At 40.5% G+C, this 10,680-nt stretch overlaps 1 long non-coding RNA gene across 1 annotated transcript; it reads left to right on the top strand.

Moving 5' to 3' along the window:
- The first annotated feature begins 8,585 nt into the window (after positions 1 to 8,585).
- On the top strand, positions 8,586 to 10,341 carry LOC117204063. The gene is made up of 3 exons (XR_004487008.1): positions 8,586 to 8,693; positions 8,770 to 9,047; positions 9,135 to 10,341. It is a non-coding gene; the product is annotated as an uncharacterized LOC117204063 (long non-coding RNA).
- Positions 10,342 to 10,680: the final 339 nt, after the last annotated feature.

Raw genomic sequence — 10,680 nt, 5'->3', positions numbered from 1 at the left:
TATGACCTCCACGCTGCGAAAACAATCCTGTCCACAGGCGACCGTAAATAATATTCCAATTCCAGACAAAGACTCTGGTCGGATATCTGGCCACGATTCTGGACAGAAGAACGACATGGAAACGACACATCGTAGATAAGTCCAAACAACTTAAATCAAAATTAAATAAAAATTCTACCGGCTCGTTGGCAGACGTTGCAACTTGAGCGTGCAGACTAAAATAATGCTACATAAGGCGATATTAAAACCTGTTTGGGTCCAACTATGGGCAACAGCGAGTAATTCCAACATGGAAATTCTTCGACGATACCAATGAAAATTCTAAGATCCTTAATAGACGCACCTTGGTATGTTACCGACGAAACGATACATCGCCACCTTAAAATACCCATTGTTAAAGAAGGAATATCCAAATTTGGCAACAGATATAACGTAAGAGTTAACAACCACCAAAACCCGTTAATCACTCGATTACTTGACACGACGGATCAGATCCGCGGGCTAAAAGGACATTACCCTTTAGATTTAAGCGTTAGATTCAACAGGAATCGAACATACGATATAATCGCCTATTATAATCGTATTAGAATCGATTGTAAAATTCATCCAAATAAACAAAAGAAAAAAAGGATTCTTATAGATGTATCGGGGTGTCATTACCATCTAATGACAAAATTCCCAATTCCTAACATACCATTACAAAAATTCACCGTTTATTGCGGATATGTACCTAAAACTGTATTCTTGGACTCAATAAACTTTAAATCTCCTTTAAAAGAAAAAAAAACAAAATCCCCAATCACGTAGTTTCCAACCCAATATTTCGCTTCCTACGATTTTACAAAAGCACGTTTTACGAATAAATAAATTATCGATCGGTGCTGACACTTTCCGCTTGCAATGAAAATGCCGGATAGACGGTTGCTGCGAACGAAGTAAGAAACAAGCGTATTTGTAAATAAAGCGAATAAACGTAAGGGAATTTGTTAAGCGACAGCTCGTCGATGCGACTGTTAGCCTTTTTGCTCAGCTTTTTCAGGAGATTAGGAGGCGAGGAAACACGCTGTCGTTTATAGTAAATAATGTACAATACGTGAGTTATACGTTACATCTTCTAATAAAATTCTTCTAATGAGGAAAAACTAATTTTTGAAAAATTCAAGCCGAACGAGATAACGAGAGAAGGTGTGCCGGAGCTTTTGAAATTTTACATGTAAAATAAAATACGCGCAACTCCAAATTACTCCAAATTATATATAGTAAAATAGTCCATTTTCTGCACAGTGTAATACCTTTTCTCTAATTTCATACCGTTTAGAGAATTTTTAAAGAGCGTCCCTTTTTCGAATCGATCGATTCGGATTTAGACAAAAGATTTTACAATTCTATCGGTTGCCATCGTTCGATATTCGTCCAGTCTCTATTTAGATTTCGTTATAGCGTCGAAGAATCGGTAGGATAGAAGAATCAAAAAGAGTAGTTTTCGACGTACAACTTAAAAAACAAACATAGAGAACGAAAAAATGAGATAACAAGGAGCGTTGCATTTTCAGTTCTTAAGAAAATTCTCTCGGTCGTAATCTTAATTGCTCGCATGGAAATTCGAAATTTTCGATCGGTAAGAAGCCTCTTCTTCGTTCCTCGAGGGCTTCCTCCAACCAAATTGCGTTATCGTTAATTTCCCTTTTATTTCGAGTCAAGGGATCTCTTTCGTTTCGTACGTCTCGCGAATTACGATCCTCGGTGTGTACAAGCTACGATAAATATAAATCGCCATGTATTAGGTAGCCCGAAAAGTTTCCCTCGTTTTATAAGGAAATAATGGATGCACAACCATATTTATATTATTTTATCGAATTACGCATGATCCATTTTGTTCCATCAAACTAAAGATCATGTTTGTACAAAGATGACTGCGTTACTGTAAAACACGTGTCTCTAAAGGAAAGATACTTTCCGGACGACCTAATACAAGAATTTTTTTTTTTTTATTTAATTTAAATTTTACAATCTGTCCAGTAGGACATTTGGTAAAATATTATACCTTAGTGGTATAATAATATAACACGTTCCCAGCGAGGTTCCATCATCCAAGTTGTTTATTTTATTTCTATTGCGAGGTCTGCGCGATGCTTCTTCTTCGGTCTTCTTTCTATTATGGTTTCGTACAAGAATTGAAAACGTAGAAACGAGAACATCCGACATGTCGAAGACGCGTAACGTCGCACACATCGTCGTAACATAGAACATCCTTAGGAACTCTGCTATTTCGTTAATAGTCGAACCTGTGAAATTTCCGCAAGATGTAACGAATAACGCGCGATCGTTCGATAACAGCTTGCATGGAAACTAGAAAAATTCGATTGGTAAGAAGCCATGCCCTCTTCGTCCCTCGAGGGCTTCGGTCCCGTTGTGTAACTCTATAACCCTGCATATCTGCACATTTGTATCGAGCTGCAGGGTTTCAGGTCACGGCCTCCTTTGTTGCTCGATGATGTTGTTTCGTTTCATTATTGGCCGCAAGGTTGTACGTACACAGACGCTTCGCTGTATCACGATTAATGCCGGAGGGTAGTTTTCCGACGGCATATGGTCGAGTATCGTGTTACAAGACGTTTGTCATCATCAGTGTGGCCATTGTTCTTGAAAATCTCTGGGTGCTACCGAGTAAAAGTGAATTCTTGAAAAATTTCTCTTTCATTTGGCCGCTTTCCTTTCTTCGAATAATTTCTTAAATCGTTTTTTCACGAGTTTTCGTCTTCCAACGTTATTCCTACTTCGTTGGCTGCTACGACAAGTGGCAGTGTTTCATTTTTGGTTATCTCGGCTCTTCGCGTTAAGGCCGATGGTCGTTACGTAAAAATCGAGTTTTAAGCTTAACACGTTCGTCGCACGTATCTGTGTGACGGGTATACTTCCGTGGGGGCCCCGTCACCCAAATATGGATGACGCTCTTCTTGATCGAGTTAATTAAATATAGGATATTATATAGAGGATATACGACATGAAAGCATTAAAAACACATTATACCGTATTTTTTATTCGTTTATATTCTGGACAAAATATTACATTATGTCATATCGTATGGTAATCGTTAGAGTTTCGTTATTTCACAGACACCAAGGGATAGAGTAGCTCTAATCTCGCATCGTAAAATAAATAAGCGACGAAACACGTGTTTTAGGTATAATAACGGACAGCGTTAAAGAGAAACAAGTATATAAAAACAGCTATTTAAACGAAAGATATCAGGTTCAGCCACTCGTAGGAAACTGTAAACTCGAGGAATTCGAAACTACGAAACTACACGTTGTCACGTAACGTAATATAATTACAGTTTTGTACGATCTACGCTCGTCAGAAAGGAAGAAATCGTATTAGAATTCTGCATGTAAAGTATCGTTTGCATCTTGAACGGGCGAGTAGAGCGTTAACGGAGCTAAATATATAAAATATTTATTCCGAGTATATCGTAAAAGTTAGTATCGGCTAACGACGCAACTACGTAGCGCGTAATTCTTTCGTATTAAAATTAAAAACGCTTACGCTTCGATTATAAAATATTTCGAATAATCTCGTTTCTGGGATTACGATCCGTCGCAACCGATGTTTCGTCCGTCTCGGCCCTCGATTACAATTATTTTCTCATCGCATCGGCTACTAATTATGTTAATTATCGAAAATCAAAATCGACGGACGAAACCGTGTTTCGACGGTACTTTGCGTCGCGCGTAATTAAAAAAAAAAAATCTGCGTTTCGTTTTTCCGTCGCTTTATCGTTAGCACGACTGTCGCCTCTAACTTTTATAATTTCAACGGGGAAAAAAATTTCACGGAAATCATTTCAGTTGGCAACTTTCATAAATCAATCCGCGCAAAAGCTGAAGGGCTCTTCGACTACCCCGTACGTGTAACCTTATCCGCGGTTATTCCAGAATCAAATGTCGATCATTACGTATAATCAAACGGGTGGTTGGTTCGGCAATTGAAGTTTTTTGTCCAAAAATTTAGCCTCCGCTCTGTAGAACGTAATTCAGGTGTACGGATCACCCGGTACAACCGTTGCACCGATTTTTCGACGAAATTACCGATTTTTTCCCCCTCGTTTAAGTTCAATTTTCAGATCCATTGATGTCGAAGGTCGGACCGTTTTTCGATAATAAATTTCCGAAGGGTTTCCTCCAATTTTCATCTACCTGACTTTACGTTCGCTAAAGTCCACCTTTTACCCTAACGTCGATCGAGAAATTGATCTTTTTCAATGCGTTTGTCAAATACACCGTTTTTCGACTGAATAATTTCAACAAACTATACAGTTGCTCGATGATCTGAATTTGCGTTCAACCGATATGATCATCGATCCGATCCAATTACGAAAGGCGTGAAACGTTTAAACAGTGAACAGTCTATCTATCTATGTAGGAATGTTATATTATAAGCTGACAAAAAAAACAGTATGATAAACATAATATCGTTGCACTCTCACAAAATCGAATATAATATCGCGTTTCGCGTATTCGTTTCTCACTAATTTACGTCACAACAACACGACGAACTTATCTCGACCACGATAAATTCAACTCTGACAGCACTTTCCCTTAACGAACTTTGGTGACGCTCACAACACTCCTTGACAACACTAACATATCTTGACAATGTTTATAAACAATCACCCCTCACGCCACGTCCTTCCCTGACGTCACACCATCCCATATTTATATCTATATACAGGATGGTTGGTAACTGGGTGGTACAAGCGGAAAGGGGGTGATTCTACGCGAAAAAAGAAGTCGAAAATGTAGAATAAAAATTGTTCGTTCGAGGCTTTGTTTTCGAGAAAATCGACTTTGAATCTTCGCTCGGTACGCGTCCACTTTATCGCGTCTCGTTATAACGGATCTCACTGTAGATCGTTGTCTCGATGGAAAAATTAAAAAAAATAAAATAAAATGTTTATTCTATATTTTCGACTTCTTTGTTCGCGTAGAATCACCATCTTCCGCTTGTACCATCAGTTACCAACCACCCTGTAAATAGCAGTGCGTTAGAATGGTGAGAATTTTTACGTACAAGTAACCTTGCTGTTTTAGATAAGTTAAATTATGTGAAAATACAAGTTCTTCAGCTTGGAAAAAGTTAACTGGAAATGCGTCGATCGATGCGCCCCTTGGGATTCTTAAATCCATATTATACATTTTGAATATCTGGAAAAACGACGAAAGGGAAGAGGGCTGGCGTACACGAACAAGCTTCCAACAGTCTGTTTGACTTTTCAAGAAGATGGAGAACCGTGGCTCGATGCAACTGCAAGCGAACGCGTGGCACGAACGAAGATCAATACATCACTCTCGATCATTGCCAGGCTCGATCCTTTCAAACGTCCGCGCCTTTTCTCGCGCTAGAATTCGTTACAAGGGCAAACCGACAAGCACACGGTCTAGGAGGTTGGACTTTTCCGCCCTGAATTATCTGTCCTTCGAGAAAACCGAGTTATCCCGAGGGAAGATTTGCCATGGATCCAATACCGATGAATTCTCTTCGATATTCTTTGAGATTTCTCGCTGCACGTACGTTCAATTCCATCTTTCTCCCTTCGACGCGAATAATTGTCGGTTGCTTACTGTCGGTTAGCCAAATTAATCTTCACAAATATTCGTAGCGAAGAGTACAATTTTTGTATATTCGTCGTCGTTACGGTAGACGACGATAGGAACACGTTGCACGGTTTACCGTAACGTAGACGAATTCTCGGATAGAAGACTAATTTTCCTCTCGATCATATGAAGACGATAACAATATGGATACCCAAAAAAAGCTCCGCTCCCCAGAGGCTTAAACCCAAAAACCGCATCATACAACAAAAAATGTAAAGCGCCGACGCATAATACAGCATGGCTACGTCGTACCGCGGCGTATCGGTACCTTTGCCTAACATACCATTACAAAAATTCATGTTTATTGTGAATAATGTACTTAAAATCTGTATTTTCTGGACTCAATAAACTCCTTTGTAAAAAAAAAAAAAAAAAAAAACACAATATGGATACCTACACAGTCGTGAAAGCAACGAGAATCCATAGGTTTGTCTTCGCTTCGATCCGACTGATAGGAAACCAAGTATTTCGGTCAGATTCGTTACCTGGTTTTCAGGGCTATATTTCGAAAGAAATTCGTACCGGAACGATGCTGTCGTAGCGTTTTTCAGCTCCTACATCTTTCCTAATATAGAAAGCGTCTATGATTCGTACAACGATATGAGAGAGACGTAACAGATCCATCAATCACGGCGACGTTATTGCGATAGACAATAGCAGCGAGGTTGTTTTGGCATTGCACCGTAGGCGGGTTCCGGAAGCGAATGGACACCAGCGAATCGGAGGTGTGTCCAATCTCGTCCGTACACGGTGTCCCGTGGGTTAACCCATTATATTTAACAAGTATCTGTGCGTATAACCCTCTGCACGCTTTTCTGTTCGTTTTGATAAAGGAATCACGAAACTTGATGGATCAGCTCCTCGGTCTCTCGAACGTCACTGGCCAGGATTCAAGTTACAATACGAATATTCATCGGATAGACAAGTAGCAGAATCGAAGAAACGCGTAGTTTTCTGTCTGTTTGGTTTTGTCACGGAATTTAGTTACCATCTTTCTGAAACGAAACGTTCGTAGAATACAAATCGTCGAGGTTGAGGTTGACCGATCGAAGAACGCGTGGATGAATTTGTAATTGAAAAGTATAAAGGTATAAGTATAATGCACAAGTATAAGTTTATGCTGATCCAGATCCTTGCTCTCTTAGTGTTACTAGACAATGGAATAATAAGGAGCACGTTCATGTAGTCACAGCAAAAGGACATTACCAAAATAGTTAACTCTACAGCTTTGGTTAGAGGCTACTGGGAACACAAATAGAAATTTGTTGTAGTTTCTCCCACTTGTAAAATCGTGGAAATTAAGATATACATTTTTTCCCGATTACTTACAATTTATTAACAATGAATCGAATATACAGGTATTAATTGGACAGAAAACGATGTTTGTTTAACTGAAACTAAATGCGATACTCGTGTCTATCTCAAATAACTTTACAGTTATTTGGCAACTCTGGTCACAACGAATCTAACACTCTCTCTCTCTCTCTCTCTCTCTCTCTCTCTCTCTCTCACTAGCAACTCTAACAACTCTTTTTTTTTATATTAACGTGGAGGAAATCCGCACGGACACCAGGTCGCTTCTGGGGAAAAGCGGCGTGGTACTGCCGGACAACTCTAACAACTCTACGACACTGACAACTCGATGAACTCTAACGACTTTACTCTTCGACGACTCGATTAGCTCTCTCAACTCTACTCTTCGATGTCTCGATCGACTCTATCAGATTTCTATTGTATTAGTTCCTCTGTTCCTAGACCTTGCAACCCAAAACATAATGTAAATTCGAGGGTACAACAATATGCATCTCTCCTTATTTAGAATATTTCTGCGTAATATCTGTATCGTAATAAAGATGTAGAGTTTTTCTTGAGGTAATTGCTTCAACGGAAATAATCGTTTAAAATTCGACGAAATTTATTCGCAAAAATTATTCCCCAAGGTATTTTATAGGAATGGAATTCAAGCTGGATCGATGACGATTTATAAACCCTGCGTCGATGGTATATTTGTATATTACGAAGAGGTAGGAAATTGAAGAACGTTATATAGCGGAGAGAAGGGAGAATGACGAATCGTTGTTGTGGGTGTAAATGTTGCTTCGAGAATCGTTAGGACGAGATGGAAGAAAGAAAAGAGAACGAATACGACCGAGACGAGCGGAGCTATGATTAAGTTCCAGTTAGGTAGCGGGTACCATCGAGCAGAGTTTGACAGGTGGTTATTGCGCGACAAACGAAGGGCTGCTTTAAGAACCAAAACAATTACAGTTCCCGATGCAACCGGACGGTTAGGATGAAGACGATCAAATTCTTGCCTGACACGATTCCGACATGAAACCGACTTCTTAAGAAATTGTAATTAGAGGCAAAGCTTTCGCTGTGTCATCGCAGCTATATCTTCTAAGTTTATCTTCCTTCTTCGGTTGAAACTCGAAAGATAAATATAAATACAAAACGAAGTATCTCCGATAAAATCGAAGTAATCTTTTTCCACCTAATTAATTGTAAATCGAATAGGAAAAAATTGTCTGGTTATCGCGTTACAAAGCGAAAAGAACACCTCCAAAACGCACCATATTTTCCTTATATGTTTCAATTTATTTCAAAAACCGAAGGTCTAAGAAAAAATTTGAGCTCGCAACAGAGCGGACGTTTCTGGCAAGAAGAGCACGCAGCAAGATTACAAAATCGCGTTCTGTTCTTAGAATAAAAGCGAAATACTTTGGCAAGGCTCGTGGCGGCGGCGGTCGCACTGTTACTCAATGTTGGCAAGTAATAATCGCGCGCGTTTTGCGTTCGTACGCGCCAAGCGGTAGGCAGGCGGCTACGTATCGTCGTCGAAGGTCACTGCCATCGCCGCCAGTCTCGCCAAGGCGTTTCGCTTTTATCCTAGAAATAGAACGCCACTTTGTAGTTTCCCTGATGCTTTCCTTGGCACAAACGTCCGCCCTGTCGCCCGCTACGAATCAGATTTTTCCACGGATCTTCGGTTTTTCGAATAAATTGAGAAATACGAGGAAAGAATGGCGCGTCTTCCAGGTGTGGTTTTCACTTTCATCGTCGTCTCGACATATTTGTACGTTTATAACGTGATAACAGTCGTTTCACTCGGTAGAGTACACAGGATCTTCTCCATAACTCGACAGCTGCTACCGTGAAAGCGTAAATCGTCTGCAAAAATTGAAAAATCTACGAGAACCGCGTATCGAAGGTTGCGAAACTCCGATCGTACAGGTAGATTGGGAGGCGATGACGAAAAGGTGGCCAAGGAGCGAGATTCGACGAAACTTTTATTCGTGTTTGACAAGGCCGGAGATATCCGTTGGTATAATCCCGCGGGATGACAATATTTTTAATTCCAGGCAAGATGTAACAGGATCAGCGAGAGCGAAGGTAATGTTATACCGAACTTACCGCTAATCTGCCTTAAGTTTCTTAGCGATGTAGAACGAAACAGGGTTAACTTTTAATCTCCTTAAGTTTTAGGCTTGAGAAGACGAACCGTTTTGTTTCCTCCTCGAATTCGCGGGTAATACGTAATCCTCTTAGAGACGTCAGGTATCAAGGAGCACCTACAGCGGTAGGACACGTCGACGATCCTTTTTACCGGAAACAAATATTTTATTTCACAAGGTCCGTTCCAATAGCGTTCGTCGATTCGCTACGCGACTGTTACAGCCATCGAATCTTAGGATAATCGAATTCAACGAACGAGAAAACCGAACTTTCGCCTACGTTAAGCTATCCGCTCGATATCGGTTCGTAGCTTCGTTTTATAAAATCCTAACCCAAACCAAGCACGATCCGACATACACTGCCCTCGTAAGTCCATAAGTATTAGGCGATCAAATGGAACTTGGATGGAAATATATTTTCTATTTATACGCATAAGCGCGTCTCTATCCGTATATTCTGCGCATTTCTCGCACACATCGAATTTATTTAGGAATTAGCTCGGTTGGTTATCGTCGCTTACTAAATCTCGTCATCGTAGACTACGAACTAGAATGCCACTGCTCTGTTCTTGTCACATTTCTTGCCACCTTGTCGATGGAATATGCGTGCACCAAATACAGCATCTACAGAGATTTTTCAATTGCCTTCTTGCAACAGAGTCGACCGCGCGTGGAACTCGTCGTACCGGTCCGTTTCGTATCAGATCCGCTGAAATATGAGAGCCTTTGATCGGAGACCTAATAGGTGTCCGCGACAAATAGGTTCGAGCGATTGCGGCACATATTATACAAACAAAAAGCGACGATCGAAGGAGAAGGCTGGATAAAGAAGAGGTGTAGCAGATATAACAGCAGGAAGACGGTGCCGCCGGTATACAGGATAATCGATCGTCATTAGCACCCTACGGACGTGTCCGTATACGTCCAAAGGCGCGGCAGCCAGCGTCGTTTGGCCGGCCAAAGGATCGAGCTTGCTTTCGTCGGATGAAAAGAACTGCACTCGTGGCTTTTCCGTGTCAAGAAAACATTAATATAAAACGCGCGGCTGACAAAATGAAGGAGACCCGTTCGACCACCCGGGCGCGTAACAAACGTCGAAATTAATAGCGCGCACTTATCAAACTTGACAACTTATTATAAAATCGTTCCTCGATGAAACTGTCCACGGAGCTATTATTTTTCCACCGATTATCCATCTCGAGCCGCGAGTTAACGCGTACTCGAGCTTTCCAAGTTCGTGTCCCCTCGAATCTTCCTCTTTCGTACGAAATCGCGTTTAAAGCGTGGTTAACGCGTATTTTTCTTTTATTGTTTAATTTCTACTTTGCAATTTGTCCAGCTGCACGTTCGCTAAATTTTTCGAGCTTTATCGCTAAATAACACGTGTAAATAACAGTTTGTCTATTTTATTTCTTTAGCGAGGCGAGTGCGGTGTCGTTAAGACGAAAACTCCTGTGGAGGAGACGATAAACCATAGAGTGAAATTGGAGAAATTTTTGTGTTTGATTTTATTTCGTTACCGCAACGCGATAGAACGTTGTAACGTATTATCTCCATTCTTTACTTACGTT

This window comes from Bombus bifarius, unplaced genomic scaffold (genome assembly GCF_011952205.1).
Source record: "Bombus bifarius isolate JDL3187 unplaced genomic scaffold, Bbif_JDL3187 scf7180000007977, whole genome shotgun sequence".
NCBI lineage: Eukaryota > Metazoa > Arthropoda > Insecta > Hymenoptera > Apidae > Bombus > Bombus bifarius.
Note: the sequence above shows the minus strand (reverse complement) of the source record. Positions and strands in the feature narration are given on the sequence as shown.